Raw genomic sequence first — 24707 nt, 5'->3', positions numbered from 1 at the left:
ACTCTGACCCACCGCCCCCTGGCGGCCGCGCGGGGAACCGCCGGGCCGCGCGGCCCCTTGTGCGACATGTGCTGCCGGCCCGGGCTCCATGAGTGTGGCGGGCACTTTGCAGTCGCGGGTGCTCTGCTCCCCTTTAAGTGTTTCTGAGGCCGAGCAAAGGGAAGGGAACTGAAGATGGCCGGCTCGTTGCTGTACTTTCTCCAAGAGGGGAAACCGACCGCATGCCATCCCGACCGCGTCACTTGGGGAAACAACTCTTTATCCCGGCTTGCAGCCACGAGGTCTTGATTGGGGGAGGGGTGGTGAAGAATAGTCCCTTTGCTGCCGCTTCTCTGACGGGAGCTGGACGGTGGAGTTCCCGACGGCTGCGGATCGGGCTTGAGTGTTTAAGGGTCTTTTCAGTAGCACGTGAAACTAATACCTGTGGGTTTTTCAACTTTATGCTCGTGCACGTTTTCGCCCATACCTTGTTGGGCTTTAACCCCGCTGGTACTGCCAAGCAGCCTTATCTTCGATTTTACGAGTGGATGGGGATTCATCGCTTTCAGCGGGTTGGAAAGGAGCAAATTTTAACGTGTATATTTAGGGTAGAAGTAAATTTCAGCAAATGTGTTTCTTTTTACCCTTCCCCCTCCCCCATCCAGTCATACACGTGGACCTAACTGCATTAAAAGCCTATAAGGATACTTGCTGAAAAGGAACTTTACCCAAGTGGTAAGTGTATTCTAATTTTGTGAACTTTTCTTAACAGTTTTTCTTGACTTTAATTTTTGATTTGTACAGATAGATGGGGGTTGATTTTTCAAAGAGTAGTAGCTATTTTGTGACGTGTCCAGTTACCTTTTACAGAAAATTAGCTCGATAATCAGTCAGGTAATTTTTAAACTAGTGGGAATACAAAGCAAATACCCGTAAGTCTTTGGGAACTGATGTGGTTTACAGAATATGACTCTAGAGCTACTTTTAAGTTTGGTTAACTAGGTCCAATCAGGAGAAGTTTTCAAGACTTAAAATGTTTTCAAAGTGGGTATTTAATTTCAACAAACAGGTGATACTCTTAAAATGTAGCCTGTACAGTGATTTTTACTTAACACTTACTTTAGTAAGTGTTAATAGAAGCCAGAAGAAAAGAATGTTTTGCCACGTGGATATGAAGAGTTCCTCAGAAGGTACTTGAGTTACATTGCTCAGTTGATACATTCTCATTTGTGTCCAATGTGGTCTGGGATTTTTTAAAGTGTGCTTTGGGTGACAGAGCCACTACTTTTTTCTGAAGTTTTAGAATGGTGATCGGTTAAGATTTTCTTGCACTTTTAAAAGATCAAAGTATTCGTGTGCTTCTGAGATAATCAAAACTCATTTTCTCTTCCCCATTAAGGACTGATGAATTTTGTATCGTTCACAGCTGTGAGTTATCTAATTATGTATTTCAAATTTAGCAGGAATAAAGACAACATCACCTTGTAAAACTGAAGATTGTGACCAGTCAGAATAATGTCAAAGTGCTTACAGTGCAGGTAGTGATATGTGCATCTACTGCAGTGAAGGCACTTGTAGCATTATGGTGACAGCTGCCTCGGGAAGCCAAGGTGGGCTTTAAAGTGCAGGGCCTGCTGGCGTTGAGTGCTTTTTGTTCTAAGGTGCATCTAGTGCAGATAGTGAAGTAGATTAGCATCTACTGCCCTAAGTGCTCCTTCTGGCATAAGAAGTTATGTTGTCATCCAATAATTCAAGTCAAGCAAGTATATAGGTGTGTTAATAGTTTTTGTTTGCAGTCCTCTGTTAGTTTTGCATAGTTGCACTACAAGAAGAATGTAGTTGTGCAAATCTATGCAAAACTGATGGTGGCCTGCTATTTCCTTCAAGTGATTTTTACTAATTTTGTGTACTTTTATTGTGTCGATGTAGAATCCGCCTGGTGTGTTCTGATGTCACAGCTTCTGTAGCACTAAAGTGCTTATAGTGCAGGTAGTGTTTAGTTATCTACTGCATTATGAGCACTTAAAGTACTGCTAGCTGTAAAACTCCAGCCTCGGCCTGTCGCCTTGCCAAACTGTCCAGTTACTGAACACTGTTCTATGGTTAGTTTTGCAGGTTTGCATCCAGCTGTGTGATATTCTGCTGTGCAAATCCATGCAAAACTGACTGTGGTGGTGAAAAGTCTGTAGAAAAGTAAGGGAAAATCAAACCCCTTTCTACACAGGTTGGGATCAGTTGCAATGCTGTGTTTCTGTGTGGTATTGCACTTGTCCCGGCCTGTTGAGTTTGGTGGGGATTGTGACCAGAAGATTTTGAAAATAAATCTCGAAGATTCAACTTTTAAAAGTGTTCCAGAGATTTGAAGTACCAAAAGTTCTGTAATATATTTTATTAGGCTAAGATTCATATATAAATGCTCCTTAGAATTTAATTGTCATATTTTGTTGAATTAGACATAGTTATCAAACAATATGTTGTAACGGTAAGGAAAACTTAATTTCAATCAGTGCATGGTTATCTGAAGTTTTAGTATGTCTTTGTACTTTCTGTGTACTTGATACTGGGTGGGTATGTTATATATGCCTAATCTAAAAGCTAATCAGTTTTGTAATGTACATTACTTTTAATATTTAAATTTTGTGGAAAGAAATCTGTTGAATGCATTGTGCAGAGTTTTTTGTTGGAAGTATGGAATTATTTAGATTTCAGAAATGTTGTCTTTTTGTTGTAAATAAACTAGTAGTAATTTACCAGTACTGAAATTTTTTATGTTAACTGGTCATGCACTGTGTTTTTTTTTTTTTTTTTTAATATTTGTTAATGATGCATGCACTGTTAGTAATCCTTTGGCTGTTCTAGGCTTCTGAAACTTAAAAATGGGAGTTAAGAAACAAGCTTTGCTGATGCTAAATGGAGCTACAATTGTGTGTTTGCACAATTCTATCCAGGATGTAAAAAGCTCTGGCTGAGAACATGAAATTCCTTTTTTCCTTAACATTAGCGTTCCCTCATCCTTTCATGGGCCAGACATTGGCATCAGTGGTTATGACTTAACTTCACTACCAGGCAGCCTAAAAAGTAACAGTATGCGATTTTTCTCTCTCTGGCCTGTTTGTGAGTGTGTAAAAATGTGGGTTAAAGAAAGATAAACGTGAATTAGACTCGTGTTGAACTTGGGGTGGGGGGGTTAAGAGGCTGTCTTATTACTAAGTTTCCATGATCTTATTTATTACACATGCTTGTAAATTTAGAATAAAATGCATTGTGTGAAGGAAATTTTAACTTCTAATGCATCCCGTTTTTAAGAAACCTAAGGAGCTTAATCACGGTTCCCTGAATGGAAAGGTAAGAGCTACATGGTGAAAGTTGACTGCAAAGTGAAAAAGGTAACTTCAGAAATGGAAATCTAATGGTTATTTTACTTGTCCTTAAATAAACCTTTCAAGTGAAGGAAACCTGAACGTTATTGGCAAATATTTCCTTTAAGCTGAATATTCTAAAAGTTTTACAACACAGTATTGCTTATAGTTTTCAAAATGGTATACAGTGATTATAAATGAGAAAAGTAAGGGTTATTACACCTACCAACCAAGTGATTTTATTTTGTTCTTGGGAAACACTAGCATTGTTTGAAGTAGAGTGATAAACCTGCCAGATGGTATCCTGCTATACCAAAATGTAAGGCAAACAAGCTTTTTTTTCCTTTAAGACTAAAGATGGTTTAAGTTGGGTGCTCATTGTTCTAATAATACTTAGCTAGATTGGGGGGGGGTGAACTTAGATCTAGTAAACAAATTAATTGTGCTGCTTTTAGGATTGGTGGGGCTGGTTCAGTATAATTGAATTTGATTGGTTTTAAAATATGGCAAATTTTGTATTGATTCTGTTGAGGTTTTCTGAGGCGCATGACAACAGTTCTCAGCACTTAAAGAATAATCCATGCAAATGTAAAGGCTGGTTTTATTTAGCTTTTCTAAGATACAAGTGTTCAAGTTGACTTGTAACTAGTAACAGTTGAATAGAACTGGGAGAAAAATAGCTTTGATCTTTATAGTGTTTTAACCTTGAATGTCTTTGGGGATACTATAGCTTAGCTTGAGATTTGATAGTCTCTTTTTAAGAAGAGAAAACATTTTCTTGAAGCATGCATATGCTCGCTTTGAGATGTGTGAATTGGTGTTCAGTACTGTTTCAGTAGGAGTGTAAGCTTGTGCTTGCACAAGTGTGTATTACCACACTCACCACCAAAGGCTCCCAACAATCTTCTGGGACATTAGATCCCCTAGGGACAGCCTCAGTTCTGTAGTTGAGCTTCAAAGGTTTGGTTTGGATTTGTCCCTTTGGTTGGGTGGTTTTTATTTATGTATATTTTTTATTTATATACTATTTCACATACCCAAAATCTGGTCTTTGTCTTGATTGGCTTTGATTTGCTTAATCCTTCATAATTATAAGGATTTTCTGTGTAACATTTTTAAAGGTGTTTAAAAGGAACACTTCCAAGTTTAAAAAAAAAAGTTTTTTTAAAGATTCCTTTATGCATACAGAACTGAGATACAAGTCAGAGGTTCAGAGGTGGTGAGAGGATGCACCAGAGACTGGGGGGTACAGAACAGGCAGATCAACGAAGTATACTGCTGAGGGGAGCAGCGGGTAGGTCATGCGAGATCTGCCACACCATGGGCAGGGGATCGAACTTGCACTGAAGCAGCTGTGCCTAGCTTGCAGCGCTGTGTCCTTACTCGTTGGGCCACTGGGTACGGCTCTTGTAGAAATTATTCAAAAGTGTTTGTGATTTTTACTAAAATTTTGAGATCTTCATTTTACAGGCAAAACTGTGTAAGCAGAAAAAGCCAGAGTTGGGGTTTTCTCTGTAGTTTGAAGAGCCTGCAGAAGGATTCCTGACAGCACAACCTGCAGCTGCCTGGAGAACAATTCAGTGTCACATTAAAGTTTATTATGTTTTTAATGAAATACTATTCTGGTGATAATTTGACAACCCTGGTGTAGTTTGTCTAGCTTTAGAGAGTTGGGAGCCTCTTAATAGTAAAGGTATGCAAAGTTGAAATATACAGGCTAATTTTTGATATTTGACAGGAAATAAAGCCACAATGCCTGCTTGAGACTCTGCAAACTATTCTTTGCTTTAGAGGTTGTTTGGGCTTACATTGTGTTTATTGTGTATGCAGTAATTTAGTGTCCGTTTTTTATAAGTTTATAAATTCAGTGTGGAAAATTTCTAATGAACAAAATGGGATATACTCTAGATTTTAAGACCATGGAAGATTTACTTTGAAAGCTAGTTTTTTGTTTCCAGTAATTCGAGCACAGCATTCAGCGATGCCTATTTATGTATCATGATTTAGTTGTGCTTTTTGAGTTGTTCTAGTGCTTTTAATGTAAATACATAAAGTTCTGCATTTCAAGACTTGTAAATTCCCCAGAATCAGAATGTGGAAATAAAAACTTCAAGGTTATTCTTAGTTCTGGCAGTTTTTTTTAACACAAATAATCTAAGCAACTTTGCTTTGAGTTATTTGGGGAAGTAGAGACTGTTACCTAAAGTTACTGTCTGACTAAACTTAAGTATCTATGGCTTCTGTATTTGTATCCTGAATCTGGTAAGTGCTCCAGATACAGATTGGTACTTTTTTTTTTTTTTTTTAAGATTTATTTATTTGTACATACAGAGCTGGGGTACAGGCCAGAGACTCAGGGGCAGTGAGAGACTTCACCAGAGACAGAGTGGGGAGCAGAACAGGCAGATCAATGAAGTACAGTGCTGAGGGGAGCAGCGGGCGGGTCAGGAGAGGTCTGCCACCCATTTGGTCTCCTCCGGGGGCAGGCGGGGATCGAACTCATGCGGAAGTGGCTTTAGCTTCTCAGTGCAGTGCTTTAACCCGCTGCGCCACCAGGGAGGGCCCACAGATTGGTACTTTCATTAGTCTAAATCTTGAAGCATCTCTAACTGGATCTTAGGTACTTGTTGGTAGGTGTGTTTGGGAGTTTTTTTTTTTTGGTTATTGATAACATTAAATTTTGGAAACCAAATCATACAGACTCCTGACAGCAGCTTACCTTACCCCTGAAGCCATCATTCCCATTCTGTGTGCTTGGAAAAGTAAGTAAATGCCGACATAAATGGAGCTTTAGCTATTAGTGAGACAATTTTTTGGCCATGCTGTCAAAGCAGAGAACAAAGACAAGGTTGGTGTGGCAAGGTAAAGCCAGGTCAAATGTATATGTCTCCTTTCTTAGTGATGTGCATTGTTAACTTATCAGGTGAAATTTGAGTTTGCAGGAGTACATTATCCCGTTTACATGTTTACTTAAAGTGTAGTAAGAGATGAAGTTGACACATAAACTCAAATTTCACTGGTAAACTTTGTAGGAATCATCAGCTGTCTTTGAAGCTTTAGACACTATAAGAATGCCTGTATTAGTACAGGTTGAGACTGGGAGTTGTGCATATGCAAGAGATAGATGAAGTAAATCCAGGTCATGTTATATTAGCTACTTGATGTGACGTGAATCCACAGGCTGTTTTCCTCTTAAAAGTACTGCTGCAGTATTTGAGTTTGGTAGCAGCACCAAAATTAAAGTAACTCCTCGGTATGGGTTTCATTGAAGGCTGATTGGTGGTCATGTTGGTCTGGAGAATTCTGCACAAGTGATTTTCAAGTCTTTGATACCTAATTTTAAGTAAGGGGTAGGGTGGTTTGTCACGAACATCTGATCCTCTGCCCTTGACTGTTAGTCATAATAGACGGCTTTTAAAATGGGAGATCTTGGCTTCAGTCCCACAGCTCATTAATCGACTTTATACAGTGATTTTTTTTTTAATTGAAGTGCTGTTTCCCCCCACCTTTTTCTTCTAGCCTTCATTCATGGTTTTGCATTTGCTCTTAATGGAAAAAAATACCTTCCCCATCATAGCAGGATAGCGACATTAAAACTACCTCTTCAGTTTTCACAAATCTTAGCTTTCCTGTTAACTGTACTCTGATATTTGGGTTATTTGGCATCACCTGGGGTTGTCTTAGAAATGTAGACTTCCCCAACCCTGAATGGTGGTGTCTTGTTTTTCAGTCCTGCCCCTTTTGAGATGTTTGGTCAGTGATGCTTGTTCAACCCCTAAAACCATAGCCAGCACAGAACGGTTGAAGTCCCACAGTTTCTAGAATGAAAAGGGCTTGATCAAAGCTTACACAAAAGATGGTTTTGGTCTGCTAGTACAGTAGACTTGGGAAAGGTGGATTGTAAAGTGTTCACCGTTACCAAATTCTGGGGGGAAGCATTAGAAATAGTGATGTATTAGCTCAGTAAGAAAGTACCTGGTTAAACATTTCACCTAAGTTAAAGGCCAAGAAAGTAGAAATCTCTTAACATGTTTAGAGGTGGTGTCTTACAGAAAAATCAGCAGTTGTTAGGCTATAAGGGTAAAGGAGTACTTTGTCCTATGCAAGTTAAGTTCTTAGTGACAAAACTATGGTGTTCTGATGGCTTGCTTGCCAAACAAACTTTCTTGTAAACACAAATTCAAGAGCAGTTAACATCAGATTTAAATCCTGTACTTGGTTAATTGAGAGATTTAAAGTACTTAGCGAGTCTTGTTAATGTTTTAAGTGGAAGGCTTCCTAGGTTCTATTACTGGCTTCCACATTAGTAAGTAGCTCAGGCAAGTTTGTCTTTGAAGCTTTACAATGTTGACCAGTGAGCAAACTCCATCTTGTTTTAACATTCAGCCCAAAGCTGGCTGTTTACCACATTTGAGAAGGTGTCTTGAACATGTCTGTCTGCATCTGTAATTGATGAAGGGTAGTTTTCCATCTCAAAAGAACAGGGTCCCCAGGTAGCATGTTGAGGTAGGTAATGGAAAGCTAGGAAGGGCAAGAGGAGTACCCCCTCACCTGGCTCCACGTGATTTCATTGGAAAGGGCCTAACAAGAGGCTTGGGGCACAACTCTAGACACAAGCATTCTTTAAACAGACCTACAGGGCTGAAGTAGATGTGGCTGAATCTATACATTTTTGTAGGTCTGGGGTTCCGACACTAGGGTTCAGGAGGTTAAAGGGAGGTGTTTCGGGAAGCTCCAGGCATGAGACGTCGCCTACCTTTTCTAGCTCCAGAAGATGCTGGTGTGGCTGCTAGTGGCTTTTCTCCAACTTCAGATGCATGCACTAAAAGCTTACTACATAACCTCACTGATATGATTCCCCCACTTTCTAGATGCCTTACAGCCATTGAACTTAACCAGATAATCCCCATAGTTTTAAGGCTAGCTAAAAAACAGCCTTAATGCCTTCTCTCACCTCAGTTCCACTTAACCACTTTAAGCTTATTTTTGTAGGCTGTGGGGATTGTAGGGAGTGGATGATGCATTCTGATACCTTCCCTTCTGTGGAGTTCTGTCAAATTTGGTAATACTGTAGGTCCCTGGCCCACAAAAGTACTTTGATATTATCAGACTGAGCTTGAGTAAAATAATTAGGGAAAACTTTTTAACAAAAAAATTCAATGAGAACAAAGACCCCTTTAATATTTCTCTGTTATACTTAAATGTTACAGAGGCTTGAAGAGAAAATGATTATAGTAAATATAGTCTGTACTCAGTTCTTGAGAGGTTTTTCTCAGACTGGAAGGGCTCGTAGATTCTCACACCCATTCTAGAGAAAACTACACTGGTCAAATAACATTTAGACTTCCATAACCGGGAAGCAGGAAAATTAAGTGTTGACAGTCGAAACTGCATTAAGAAATGGAAGATAATGTAAGAGAGCACCATGGTCTAAAATAGATTAGATAACTACCACAAGTTGGGAGATAAGCCTTTGGTAAAAGCAGCAGTTTGCTCTTCATTTTGTAGAGAAAAGTTGCAAATTTTCTCAAAGCAACTACCTGCAGAATAAAACAGTAACCTAAACCATAAGACAAAGTGGTGGACACCAAACTCAATAGTAAAGAGAAATGGGTAACACTGAGAGCTTCCTTGACTTGTGGATTCTGCCCTGACAAACCTGTAGAAAGTTATAAGTACTGTATGTCAAACACGCATTCAGTATACCTACTGAACATCGCAGCTCAGCCTAACCCGCTTTAAATGTGTTCAGTACAGTTACATTAGCCAGCAGTTGGACAGTCTAGTAACATAAAAATGTCTCGTGTCAACTACTATAGGTGAACAACGCACTATTTCAAAAGCAGTGTTTCCCTGGATGCAAGCTCCTTTCACACCATGAAGTCATATTTCTTTGAGTTGAACTCGTGATTTGGATCATATTCCTAAATAGGTTATATTTCAACTTGGGCTTCATTACTTAATGGTCTGGGTTACTTGGACCCATTAGAAATAAAGGCAGTTGCTTTGGATACTGGCCCTTACTTGGGCCTCCCAGGCTGGATACTAAGGGCTACCTCAACTATACCTCAGCAACTTGAAAACAACAGGACTGACTTTGTGTTCCCTCCAGCTGAGTACAGACAAGATTTGTGTATGGCAGGGCAAGGGGGAGGAGGGCAGTGGATATAAAAGAAGCTATACACATTTGTGAGGATGGCATGGATGGCTGAATGGTGTCAGTGATCTGGGGGCAGGAGGAGGGTATGGAGCTTGCTTAGTGGATTGTAACGTGATAAGTGCACATCCCCAGCTGTCTCTGCTTTGTGGTAACAGGCATGGGGTCTGGAGATCAGGACCGCTGTGTTCACTATTGCTGGTTACCAGATCACTGCAACCCTGGGAAGCATTATCTGCTCAATAGGCGGACAATACTGTGAAAATAGATAGCAGGTAATTTTCAGTTGAATCATATAATGTAAATCTTAGAGTGTGAGTGAGTAATAATGGGGTGTGGAGGGGAAGGTGTGCAGTTAGCACCTGGTGTGGCACTCGGTAGGGCAGATTTGAATTCTAGTTTAGCATGTAAATGTAGTAAAATCGAGCTTTTACGAGTTTGGTCATAGTATGTTGATTGCCAGTTAATAGGAAAAGTAGGATGTTTTGTAATATCTATATTATGTTTTCCAGCCAAAAACGTACAGTTTAGTACCAAGTGAAACTTTCCAGTCATGACTTAAGTGATACTAGTTATTGTCAGAGGATGAATTCCTGGAGTTTTCTTTATTATACAGAATTTGAGTGTTTTCGGTGCCTTAGAAGTACTTTACCGCCTTTAAGTATTGAGAAGACATTCAAATTTCAAGTAGCAAATACCCTAAGTACATTATATATTTACACACACTAAGGTCTTAGTCCTGCGGGTATTTAAAATCTACTATAATAGTTTAATCATAGGAGTGTTTCCATAAGGAGGGTGTTCTAAATTTTATTTTATATATAGGGCTATTGCTTTGTATTCATTTGATTTATAAAAAATCAAGGATCAGCAATTTATACAGTTGTGTTATTCAACTTCAAATTACAGGTTTTTTGCACATAACCTCATTCTGTGTGATGAGAGTAAGAATCTATAATGAGGAAGCACCGAGGAACCGTAACCAAATCTACCAGGAACCATTAAGTCATATCATGGTCATTCAGTGAGGTGGTTACATTGCAAAAATAAGTAAGCATGTTATATAATGCCAATGGCAGTTAACCTTTCCCACTTCATAAAATATAATGCTAGCTAAACATAGCACATATTACTAATATGTTGGAGAAAATTTTTGAGATTGATGCTTGAATTTTACTCTTAAGCCATGTACTAGTGTTGGTGCTGCTCTACCTTACAACTCATCAAATAATTGGTCCAAGTTTCGAAATCAGTCTCTACTAAATAGTTAACCATAAGGTATATTTGTATTAGCAAACAAAATGCTTTCAAAATGCCCCACTTTTGAAACTTTGAGTTTTTTAGTTGACCCACTGACTTTGTTCACAAGGCAAACTAAAGTGCTGTTAAGCAATTACCTGGTGTATTTGATCATGGTGATGACCACTCAGGATAAAATGAATAAACTGATTTTTCGAAAACTAAATGACAACAGACCTTTACACTTTCTAGATCCTTAGGAATTTTGTTCCAGGAATTTTTGGACTTAAGCCTTCATCCTCTCTCCCTCCTTTTCCCTCTTCCCTCCCTATTGGTTGGCTTCCTTTTTCCTTTCCCCACCTTTACTCCTTCCTCTAGCTTCCTCCTTCCCTCTAGCTTCCTCTTTCCCTGTCTTTGCTCAGGTATAAATCACCAGTGACATGCACATAGTTAAGGATTTTGTCAAGCACTTATTAACTCTAGCCTTGTAAAATGTATTTATGGGTCTATTAGGGTAATCAGAATGCATGTTTAATTTTCAGGTGGGTATTTTAACATTTATATGTAAAACTGAGGCAAAATGTTACCTAAAAGTGAAACATGAAAAAGACCCAGTTACTTTCTGCTGAACTAGTTACTATGACTAGAGTTAGTCACCTATTTGATCACAGTCATACAGTATTTCATATTTCCTAGTCATCTTAACCTCATTGTGCCCAGAACTTGCCTTCTGTCTAATCTGTTTTGAATCTGAGGTTTTCAAGAAAGGTTTTGAAGATTTTTTTATCCTCATGAACCTGTATCCAAGAAATACAGTGAATTTCAAAGATTGCATAATGGTGTTAAAAGAAAAAAAGCCTGTCTGAAGACAAGGAGATCCCCTGGAGTGTGATAGGAGTACAGAAACATTTTGCTCTTCCTGTTTTTTTGTGGGGTTTGTGCACAGGTGAGAGGTGGTAGAAGCCCCAGCTTTGTTACTTCAGTGAGGGGGCAGGTGTTAAAAAAGTCTCACCAGACATCTTGCCATCTGTGGCACGGGAGAGCTGTAAAGCCATTTCTGTGCTTTTAAGGAGGTCTTGAGCAACAGATTCCCTACATACCTGGAAGGGAGTTGTGCTTGAAAAGACCTCTCCATAAGAAAACCCAGAATGAGGGCTAATGCTTAATATCCCAAGAACAGCAGGAAAATGGCCTAGTTCCAGGGTTAAAAGTCACTCCAACTGCATGTACATGTGGAGTTAGAGGTGAGGCTATTAAGTGTATTATGCGAAGAGGTGGTCAAGAATTTGCTAGAGCAAGGGTCTTAGAGAGGAGAGGTGGTAGTTAAAGAATGAGACGGGTCCACAAACATGTCTGAGCCAAAATAAGATGAGGTAAAATGAGTCTGGCTGGTCTCCAAGATGATACTGCTGACAAAACTAGCAAAACAGTATATTGTCTTTGAACCTTGACCCCCACAGCCAGAGACCACCCCTCAACAGCCACCCCCTCCGGACTCACCCTCAGCACACCGCAACAGCAAACCAGCCTGCCCTGCAGTGCCCCCGCACATTGAGCACACGGGCCGCTGCATCGCAGAGCAAGTTGAGAAATTGTTCGTAGAACCTTAAAATTCTTAGCAAGTGGCTTGATTGATTTTATTCCAGATGATGGATTCAAAACTTGGGATCCTTCATAGAGGACTTGTGAATGTCCTCATGTTAACTTGAAAGATAATAGTTAACAATTACTGTCCGGCACTGAGAGAGAACTGCTGTAATTACTGCTCCCACTTTACAGATGAGGAAACTGAGAGCTATGCTGCTGGTCCAGTTCACAAGGCTGGTAAGTGGTAGGGCCAGAACTGAAGCCCAGGCTTTCTGGTTGTGGAACCAGTTCTCAACTAACTGCTGTGTTGCCCCCAGGTCACTGTGAGTGGTTTTACTCATAAAAACGAGGTCTGACAAAATTTAAGGAAATCCCAGTAAAGTATTAGCATTGCTTCCTTACCGAACAAAAACGCTTTACCACCTGAGTTTATACCATTCCCAAATTTTGTTGAACAATGATATTTCTGTTCAAGTCAGAAAAAAAGATAAATTTTTTATGGAAAATGTAGAATCATCTCATGGCACTTGATTTAAAATACCCACTTTTAAAGGAAAAAAGTGAAAATACAAGTAGGTTTTATAAAATTGAAAAACTGATTTTTTTGAGAACCATTTCACAGATTACTTAAAAAGCATAGAACCTGTTAATAGATCAATAATTAAACTATAACTGCCACTAAAAACTGAGCACAGAGAATTTAAAGTACTGACTCATTCTACATCCTGCTGATTCTGCTGTTTAATGAATATGTTTTAAAGAAGAAAAGATAAAAGCTTTCGTAATACAATTCAAGTTAGCACTAAATATCTGAGGAAAAATACAGAAATGCAGCAAAATAAATCAATAAATGCATATAACATCAACAAAATTGATGGCACCTGCTGTCACCACTATAAATTAACTGCTTATTGGTGGTTAGTGAAATAAGATACAATTGGCATGTCTGTTGGAAAAGTGGAAGCAAACATTAATATTTGAAAGGATTGTTTTCCTTGGAAATTCTTCCCCAAATGGGAAAATTATTAAGACTACCCAGCGACATTAGTGAGGAAATTTAAGATGGTTGAAATATAAAAAGTTTTTTCTATATACTAACACATTCTACAAAATGATTACAAAATAGTAACAGCTCTGTAAAATATCTAGGAAGAAACAGCAACAACAGTTGAAAGGGAAAATAGTAATAGGCACTTCCCACTGAAATTCATGAAGGTTGCATCAGTGAAGTGCTATCTGGATTCTGTATAAGGAAAGTTACATATCAGTCTCCCCATACCATATTATTGATCCAACACAACTCTAATAAAAACTGGAATTTGCTTTTGTACTTGGCAAAAATAATTACAGGAGCTATGTGGAAGAACAAGCAGGTGAGACTATAAGAAAACATTAGTTAAAATGGTAGTATTAGGCACTAAATGTTTTATCACATTACATTAATAAACATGCTCTAATCAGATCAATGGAACAAGTAGCCTCTTGCAGCTATTTGTGTATTAAGAACCAAAATGCATAATTAAAATACAAGCCCTATAGTAAAGAAAATGCATGAAATAAGTATAGCAGGTAGTCACTATTCACAAAGCACTGTATAAAGGAAACCACAGTGGTCTCAAGAAATGCAAAAGGCAAGAGAGATGTGGATAACCCAAGGGAAATGAAAGCCAAATGGCCAGCAAGTGACTGCCGCTGGAGAGAAATGGAAGCATTACCATCGAGCATGGGCACTAGGGAAGTTTATTTACTTGACTTGATTGCCTGAAGTTTTTACCTGGTGAAGGGAACTTTTTGGAACAATTTGTGTAAGCATAACTATATTTTCTGTTTATTTTTGTGGCAGAGCTTGCTTATTTCACCTCAGCATCTGTTTTTCCCCTTCCTCGTGTAGGAACAGGACCAGCAAAGCTTACCTAATCCTAGGGCTGTTGGGCTAGAGAGTCCTAGCTCCTTTACAGTAGGGGTGGCTGTGTGACTAAGTTCTTGGTTCTGAGAAGTAAATAAAAATGATAGGTCTAGGTCACTTCCTTGAGCATAGGGCGTGTAATCCTCTATCTCTTCACCAGCTTTGAGATGAAATGTGAACCTCATGCTGTTGAGTTCACCTTTGGTTGTGGGGAGCAGCAGAGTGGAACCCTGGGGGTTGAGAAAGCTGGCAAGGTGAAAGGAATCTGGATCCCTTAGTGCCATTTGGGCGCATAGTCAGTCTGAGGAAAGATGGGAGTGCAAGTAGTTTACTTTACAAATGTTCACAGGAGAGTGGGTAAGGAGTATAATGAAAAGTTTCAGATTAGTTTCCACTAAAATTGCCTTGTGTTCCAGCCTGTGAAACCCTTGGTTAACTCATGAGATGCATTACCCTATTGTCTGCTGAGGGATAAAAAGGGATAATCATTCTTACTGGTTCTCATCCCTGACTGAATAAAATGGTTCCAAGTGTTAACCACCCCCGCTCTTCTGGATAGCATATATGTATTTCTATCTCTTACATTTACATAATGTATATGTAATGGAATATTATTCCGCCATGATTAAAAAGAAATTTTGCCATTTATGACAGCAGGTATAAATCTTGAAGCATTATGCTGAGTAAAATAAGGTTAAGATAGACAAATGCTGGGTGAGATCCTTTATAGGTAGAGATAACAAAACCAAACTTACAGAAAGAGAAAAAACGGTGTTTACCAGTGGTTGGGGCCTAGACAGGGAGATGTTAGTCAAAGGGGACAAGCTTGTAGTTACAATTATGTTTTGGGAATCTTTGTACAGCATTATGATTATAGTTAATGGTACTTATTATACACTTGAAAGTTGCTAAGACAATAGATCTTAAATATTCTCACCACAAGAAAGAAAAGGTAATTATATGATGTGATAGGTGTTAGTTAAATCTAAGGTGATAATCATTTTGCAATATGTAAGCATATAAAAAAAAAGATTGTTCACTTTAAAGTTACACAATGTTATATGCCAATTAACTCTCAAGACCAGGGAAGAAGAAAAATAAGCAAACTTTTCTTTTTTTAAAGATTTCTTTATGTTTGCATATAGAACTGGGGTACAGGCCAGAGGTGCAGGGGCAGTATGAAGATTCACCAGAGACAGAGTGGGGAGCAGAACAGGCCGACTGACCAAGTACACTGCTTAGGGGAGCAGCGGGCAGGTCAGGAGAGGTCTGCCACACCAGGTGCTCACCTCCAGGGCAGGGATCGAACTCATGCTGCAGTGGCTTTAGCTTCTTAGTGCCATGCTTTAACCTGCTGTGCCACCAGGGAGGACCACAAACAAACTTATGAGAAAGAAATGATAAATTTTGGTAAAAAATTTTTTGAATCTCATTTATCTCTACATTGATTTAATACAAATTACATGCTGGAGCACTTTAACCTAGTAGGGGTCACCCCTAATTTTGTACTTGTTCCATGTATTATTATTAGTAGTAAATTATTATTAGGTTCAGTAATACAAAATCTGAGTCAACTGATGTCACAGTATTTGGAGACTCCCAGTTTTGGCAATTAAATTCTCAGTACTTTATACCACAAGAGATAACATTGTCCTTAAGAGCTTTACTCAAGAGCTTCCATATATGTTAATCAGGAAGTGGTGGCCAGCCTTACAATATTTGATTAAGGGTGTTCCTTCCCACCCAAGTTTGTTATTTTAGATGGAATTTAAGTAACCACTATTAAACTAAAGAGAGCTGGATAGACTGAGCACAACCGGAAAATAAACTAGTCTGAAAGTTTAAGAACTCTGACCAGGTAAGACTCTTTGACCAATACTGCTTTCATGTGGACACTGGAATCAAGTCAGCTAGGAAATTAATTTGAAAAATCACAAACATGTTACCCGTCTCCAGCAATCCCCCAGAGTTAGATTCCAAAAGCTGGTACAGTCATCAAGAAGGCAATATTCAACAACTCCAGTTTTGTGCCAGTTATCAACTTTGCCTTTCAATTCCAGATCACCCTTCATTGCCTAGTCTACAGAAGCAGAGCTTGCCTTTTAAATCTTTACCCTGCCAGCTGGCATGGTGATAACCTTTGACAGTAGGACATGCTGAATATTGACTGTAGGGAAAAAAATTTCTATTCTGGTTCCAAAGGGCTCACCTGGCAGACCCTGCTATGTTACCAAGCTCCTTCAGTGTCTAACAGCCAGAAGGGCTGGGGGTATTAGGTGCCTATGGGAGCACCAAGGGTAAAACGCTGTCTCATGAATACTATGGCTAGCATCCCAGTGGAGGGTTTCTGGTAAAATCCATCATTGACCCAACAATAACACTCCCCCAACCTCCCCTTTCCCCCACCAAGCTGACATTTCCAATAATGTCTGATCTCACTTCTTAGAGAACTTCATTCCTGTGTGTGGGGGGGTCTTTCTCAACCGTAGGAGCAGTAGTTGCCCTTTAAATGCGCTGTTCCTATATTCACTGTAATCCTCCATATTCTCTAGAATTCTTTTCTATTTCCTAATTATTCTAAAACCCTATTTAGTTAATAGTTCTTTATATTAAACTTCCCTTGTTCAAATCGGTGTGTGTGTGTTTATTGGCTCAGGCTAATATGACACCACAGTAGATAGTGGGGAAAAAATGACTCTCCCAGTGGATTGCATCACTAGCCAAGGATGAAGTGAACAAACGAGTTCCTTCTAGAGATAAGAAAAACCAGAGCCTAACCATGGAATTTACTTCAATGCCTAAGATGAGATCCTTCTCAGTGCCTGCCCCACGGTGTGGTGATGATAGCTATTTTGCTTTCTTTATTTTCAAGATGTTAGCTTTTATTGTAACTTTATCCTGTTTCACTATTTTGATATGAGATGCATATGAGTGCAAGCAACTTACAAGAAAATGAATTGCTAGCCTTTGAAGAACCATCTCCAGATCAGGTGGAGAGGAATATAAATCAGATGATTCTGTATTTTAGGTTGAGAACAATAACTGGATGGACTTCTGAGTTGCATTCCTTGGGGTGGGGGGAAACTTTTCTGTATGGAAAACTGGTGTAAAGTGATACTTAGGAACATGTGATTACTTGGGGTTCCTAGGATCAAAGGCAGAGAGGCTTGTATTCAAATATTTCCCTATTTTTCTTTTGGTGATCAAGATCTGAGCTTTTAGAGAGACTGGCCATCCAAACTGACTATATGTAGGACTGAATTTTCGACGATGCGATGGAGGGAAAAGATACTCATGCAACATCCCTGTCTTGCTCATAACACTGTTAGATAGTCTCCCTTCTCTCTCTGTCTTCAGCATACAGTGCTGGTGAGCCAGTTTTAATATGTAGTTACAGGAAATTCTCCAGGAGTTGGTAGGGCCTCACTTAGGCAGCCTTGTGCCTGAATGCCCAGCATTTGCTTGCCTTGGATTGTCGTCTTCCCTCCGGATAGATAGGTGAGAGAGAAGTCAGCTATTCTTTGTTGTTTTTGAGGGCTAATGTAGTCTTGGTCTCTTTGTTACATCATCCTGTTCCCTGACAGAGTTTTCTTTCTCATGCTCCTTTCAAATTTAGTTTCCTTTCCATCTGACATGGAACTTTTATGTATTTCTTCCCCTTGAGTCTGTCTCTCCCACTTTTTGCAGAGGAAAGAGTTTGCAAAAATCTTTGGCTTCATGTCATTACACTTTACTGTCACTGCCTGCAGGCAGAGTCCATAATGTAAATGTAAAATTGTGTTTCAACATTAGTTTCCTTGAGCCTGTAATTATAACACATTCCAGGGGTCACCTAAATAGGATGAATCTGTTTCTCCAACATAAGATAGTTTTTGTGTCAATCACACAATAATATAGATGGAGGTAATAACTGGTATGAATGCTAAATGAGGTGTATCACGATACAAAATACTTGATTCTCGTTACTAGTGGTCTGCGGAAGGATTCAGATAATATGAAGGTCCCAGCGATGGGGTGGGGCAATTTTAATGTATTGTAAAAGATGCAAATTATTTTGTAACAAAATAGTATTTTTGTTGATTCTAAAAATACTAAATTCAGTTTTATACTAAATACATAGTGATGATTAACAAAACATTACTGGTATATCCGATTTTTAAATTACAGTTCAAAATAGATTGGTTTCAGTTATATAATCTAACATATATAGGCATATATATGAATATATGACAATTCTATATACATACACTGAAATGCATTTTTAAAAATGTTAAGTATTTATAAAACCTTTCAAGCACAAAAGCCATTGTTACAAAAGTGGTTATTGATGTTGGTGAGCTATTATATTAACTGAATTCAAATACACATCTCAGAATTCAAACATGAGTAAAGTTTCATACACATTAAAGTATTTCATAATTTATTTACTTCATAAGCAAATAGTTTATTCTGGACATTAAAGGCAGTGCTTGAGATTCAGAGAAGTTTGGGCTTAAGACCTTTATACAGGAGAAAGACGTTTGAATAAATTTAATGATGGATTTATTTATGCATACAAGAACTGGGGTGAAGGTCAGAGATATAGGGGGGGGTGAGAGGATTCAGCAGAGAGAGAGGGGGGAGTAGAACAGGCCGATTAACGAAGTACGAAGTACACTACGGAGCAGCTCCGGAGAGGTCTATTGTGCCATGTGGGTCACCTCTGGGTGGGAGATGGAACTTGCACTGAAGCTGCTGCGGCCAGCTTGTTGTGTCCTACCCAGTTGTGCCACCATGGAGGGCCTGAATGAATTTATAAAGATGTTTAAATAATTGAAAATAAATATTCAATTTCTAAAATAAATAAATTTAACTAATGACATTAACTTGGTGCTTTTCAAAATGTATTTTGGGAAAGTAAAGAGATTAATTTGAGAACTGGGAATCAAATAGAAGTAAAAATTTTATGAACAATTCTGTGCTTCCCAATTTTAAATATTAGCTGTTACAGTTTATTCCATTTTTACTTGGTATATTTAATTAAAAAAAAATTAATACGTGACCTTCCTGGTGATGCAACTGTCTAAAGCACAACACAATGAAGCTAACCATAGCCACTGCGGCATGAGTTTGATCCCCAGCCAGGAGCAGGGGCGTGACCACATGGCTTGGCAGACTTCTCTTGTCTTGCCCCGCTGCTCCCCTCAGCAGTGCATTTCAGACAATCTGCTTGTTCTACTCCCCACTCTGTCTCTGGGGAAATGTCTCCCCACCTCCGCACCTCTGTCCTGTATCCCAGTTCTTGTATGCACTTTAAAAAAAGGGAATGTGTTTAAAAAAATAAAATAAAAATAAAATTAGGGTAGTGGTTTTACTCATACCATAAATGTTATCCTCAGCAAATAACATTATTTTCTAACTAGGTAGAAGTGTACTCGCATGCACTATTTATAAATCATTTAACATGGCCCACATACCACATTTTGGTTAATGATGATACAGCATTGCATTATATAAAATTCCTTTAGTATTTATAGAAAAAGTAAAATACAAAATATGCTATATTTTAAAAGATCTCAATGTGAGAAAACTTTGCGATAATTATTAATTATCACTAATTGAAAATAGATAGGTGTCTTTTTCATGTCAAGATGCTGAGCTGAGAGTAAACCAATAAAACTTGGAACACACTTTGTACAGAAGTGGGTCAGTGACTAAAATAATATGCTGTGGCTAATAAGGTTAACTTCACGGTCTAAACAAGCTGCTCCAACTGTATTTTTACTGTAGTTAAAGAGATCAGGGAAAATAGCAAGAGTGGCCAATTGCATCTCTATAATTAAGAATGTCTTGGAACCCTTGTGTTATTAAAAAAGCAGTTTTATGTCCAACTTATCAGGAATGTTTTAATAACTCTAAACAATTGATTAATACATGTCACAATTACCTTTGATTTGTGAAAGTAGTTGACAGCATATAATTTGAAACCATTTCCAGGCTTGTATGATTATGTTTGTGCACATCTATAAATTGCCAGTTTGCAAAAAATTCAAATCACATTTATTAGAGGAAAAATAACAGGAAAATCACATTAAAAAAAGTAATTCTCTATTTCAATACCTATGACACATCTTACTGTAAAACTGGATTTGGGTTTAGAAATAAAGGCTTTAATTCGATCTCCTAATATCTTATGTTTTATCATATGCAACAGTATGGTTATGGAAGAAAATGCTGAGTGGAGTGAAACTTTAACACCAACTGAGTCCTGGATTTATGCCCAAACAATGTACTTGCTAAGCTAATGTAATACATATTATTTAGAAATAAATTTTACATTAAAGAATATATTTGAACTTTACATAATCATATATAATAGGTAATATATATTATACACACACATATTTTTTTTACTGCAGTACCATTACATCATTGTTAGTATTTTGTAATTATGGGATCTCCCCCATCAGGTATGGTTACCACAAGTACACCCACCACCACAGCTCCCATAATCCTCTACCATAGTCCACTGCGCTCACTTTTCCTTGTTCTCACCCCTCCACCCATCCCTTGTGGCTGCCTGAGTTCTATAGTAAGCTTTCAAGAGTTTAAAGATTATCTGTGTTTGACCCTTTGTTTTTTCAAATATTCCAAATATTACTTGGAATCCTTTGTGTTTCCGTCATGTTGTTAGAAATGGCATGAGCTTATCCTTTTTGAATATTGAGTAGTACTCCTATCTTGTGTGTTTGTGTGTGTGTATCAATATGATACACATCTGTGTGTGTGTGTGTGTGTGTATATGTATATATATATATATATATACGTATATATATACACACACACATGTGAAATCTACTTCATGTGTGTATCATATCTTATTGATAAACTCATCTGTTTTGGGGTACTTAGGTTGTTCCCATAGCTTAACTATAGAATAAATAGTGAAAAATAGAAACAGGAATGCTGTGCCTATTGCAGTTTGAACTAATGCTTTTGTATTGTTGGGGTCGATACCTGGGAGTAGAATTGCTGGGTAGTATGGCAGATCTCCATTATCAATCTTTTCAGAAACCTCCATACTGCTTTACATAGGGGCTAGACCACTCTACACTGAGATAGTATACATAGTTTTTATGAGCTCAAACAGAAATGAAACCTCAATATCCCATAAATCCAATGAGTAGGTCAGAGTACAGAGAAGATGTAAAAGGACCGGTAAGGAACCTGTTAAAACCTCTGAATCCAGGGCCTTTCTGGTAGCACAGGGGTTAAGTCTCAGCACTATGATGCTGGCTATCTGCTAAGAACAAATGGAAAAATGGCATCTAGCCAAATGCCAACCTAGAAAACTTCTCATCCCACTACCCCCACCGAACCCACTGCTCAAATACATTTTGTTGTTTCACAACATGTGTCTGCTTAGAGTGTCCTGCGTTCCTAGGCATGAGAGTTAGGACCCACCAGCTGGGTCACTGCTAGTCCCACAGGTTTGTCCTGTTTCAGGGAGTCTTAGCATTACCAGGAAGTCTATGTACGAAGTTCCTCCTTTGTATCATCAAGACTGTGCTTTCTCTGTGTGCTTTTTTTTTTTTTAAAGATTTATTTATTTGTACATACAGAACTGGGGTACAGGTCAGAGGCTCAGGGGTGGTGAGAGGCTTCACCAGAGACAGAGTGGGGAACAGAACAGGCAGATCGACGAAGTACACTGCTGAGGAGAGTAGAGAGCAGTGGGCAGGTCAGGAGAGGTCTGCCACACCATGTGGTCACCCCTGGGGCAGGCGGGAATCAAACTCATGCAGGAGTGGCTTTAGCTTCTTAGCGCTAGCGCTGTGCTTTAATCCCTGCGCCACCAGGGAGGGCCCTTTCTCTGTGTGCTTTTAAGGCCACAGAGGTTCCTTTTACACTGCTACGTAACAGATTACCACACATTTAGCAGCTTATAGCAAAATCCATTTATCAGTTCACAACTCAATGAGCTCCAGGAGCATTGTGACTGGGAAGGCTAAAGTTGGAGTGTCGGCCAGTCACTGCACACATGTGGAGGTCATGGGCCTTTTCCTAGCTCATTTTTGTTCACGTCTTGTTCTCTCATCGGACTGAGATATCTATTTCCTTGCTGGCGTTAAACTCTTCAGGTCTGCCCAGCTTGTTACTACTTGGTGCTTTCCATCTCAGTAATGCAGAACTCCCCTTCTTTTGAATGTCTGCAGCTTCCTCTTCTGTGAGCAGCTAGTCCTGGGAAGTCAGTCCTAGGAAACACCAGGACAGAGAATGTTGGGGGGGGGGGGGTGTCTTCTTACAATCCTGTTTACCTTTTTATCGCTTTCATTTTCAACTTTACAGATTTCTTTGGCTTCTGTCATTCTCCCCAAGTTTTTTCTTGTCTTTTCTTAAATTTTCTCCTAAAATAACCTTGGGAAAGCCCATTGTCACAAAATTATATGTAATAAAAAAATATATATATTCACAGGTTTGCAAATATATTTCAAGATGATACCAAGTAAGCTTCCATTCTATTCATCATTCTCATTGTAGCAGTGACTTCTGCTAAGTCTTCATTTTAAGGTGAAGCACTTCAGGACATTAGTAGCTTATAATAAGGTTATAACCATGAGAATGTGGCATTAATTCAACATGAGTTCTTTCTAGCTAATATCAGGCCTAGTGTGTAAGCAAATAACAGGAATACCAGTACTACTTTATTTATTTATGATCTTTGTAGAACTGAAATTTACTTTAAGGCTCTATGAGATTGGTATACAAATAATGGAAAAGTAATTGCTGGTGACAGTGTGCCATCTACCTTGAAATGCCTCATCTTCCATGCATGCATAACTAGTTCTCCACCAAAACCTATGACTTATCAAAGAATAGATGTAAAGATACTTATAAAGAACACAAGTAGATCTGATTGTAGGGAGCTATTCACTAAAGCACTAAAGGAGAGCTCTGCTGTGCCATGTGGGTCACCTCCAGGGCTGGGGGTCAATCTTGTACTGAAGCGACTATGGGTAGCTTCCTAGTGCTGTGCTTTAACCCACTCCACCACCAGGGAGGTGGTCAATTACTGGCAAAAAATAATTTCCATATTAGGAAAAAGAATGAAAGTGAAACAATCTATTCCATACCTCACACCATATCTTGTGGCAGGAGTAGCAAGACTCACATTCCTGATTACAGATTTACGCACTGCCAGTCTCATAGTCAGTTCTGCTGCTCCAGCAGTCTTACCTCACAGTAGGTAGGTATTCACTGAAGTACTAAAATTTATTCCTAAATATCAAATAGATAATTTCAATCAGGAAAAGGACGAGTGATAGAAAACATATGGTGTGCTGTGTAGTGCAATTGGAGCTATCATAAAGGGCCAGAGGAGAACGGGCTACTTCTTTTGAGTCTCAGAGGTTTCACTTTAAGAGCAGGATAATCCCGCAACTTGAGTTGTGAGAATTGCACAGTGTCTCTGGTGTATAACCTCAAATGTAATAATTCTTCAATAAATTCTTCTCTTCTCTGAAAGCAATTTATTGAACTCTCTTATTTTAATAAATTTTACAGTTCAGAGAATATTTGCTTGCATTTGATTTATAAACATTTGTCCATTCAGCCACTAAAACTAAGATAATCAGAAAACAGTCACTTAAATAAATAATACATAATTTTAAATATTTAAAACACAGGACATTTAATGGAGGAATTGGATAGATGACTGAGTAAAGAAGTCCAATAGATGACATGTTGATCCAGAGATGAGCAAAAGCAGGGGCTTCCATCTAGAAGACTAGAAGAACAAAGGCAGAACAAGCATTCCTGAATCCCAGGGATGGGACTAGGAGGGAAATGTAACCAGAAATATCCCCCACTTCAGAGGGAGACATGATTTTTTGGACAAAGGGAAGATCACATGGGAGCGTGGCAAATAGTCCAGAGTCTGAGAAGAGCAAAAAGGCAATGAAAGGAGCTGAGTATAAACACACCAGGGGTCAACACTATCAGCAGGTGGAACTCAGTGAAATACAATAGGCCAGCACGTCAATTTTTGGGTCATTCAAGAGAAGCTTGGATCCTGAAAACATCATGCTGATTAATTCTCTTAATTGGGTTGGCAGAGCTTCAGCTTCACCACCACTAAAAAGAGAGCTGTCAAAGTTGGACACTTATCTCTAAACCTGCAAGGTAAGGCTATGGGGGCTGGCTGTGAGACTGGAAGTGCATAAATCTGTTATCAGGAACATGGGCCTTGCTACTCTTGCTTTAAGATATGGTGTGAGGTATGGAATAGATTGTTGTTTCACTTTCATTCTTTCTCCTAATATGGAAATTATATATATATATTTTTAAAGATTTATTTATTTATTTGTACAGAACTGGGCTACAGGCCAGAGATGCGGAAGGTGAGAGAGTTCACCAGAGACAGAGCGGGGAGCAGAACAGGCAGATCGACAAAGTACACTGCTGAGGGGAGCAGCGGGCGGGTCAGGAGAGGTCTGCCACG

The sequence above is a fragment of the Condylura cristata genome, unplaced genomic scaffold (genome assembly GCF_000260355.1).
Source record: "Condylura cristata isolate star-nosed mole 26May11 unplaced genomic scaffold, ConCri1.0 scaffold00010, whole genome shotgun sequence".
In the NCBI taxonomy this organism is placed as follows: Eukaryota; Metazoa; Chordata; class Mammalia; order Eulipotyphla; family Talpidae; genus Condylura; species Condylura cristata.
Note: the sequence above shows the minus strand (reverse complement) of the source record.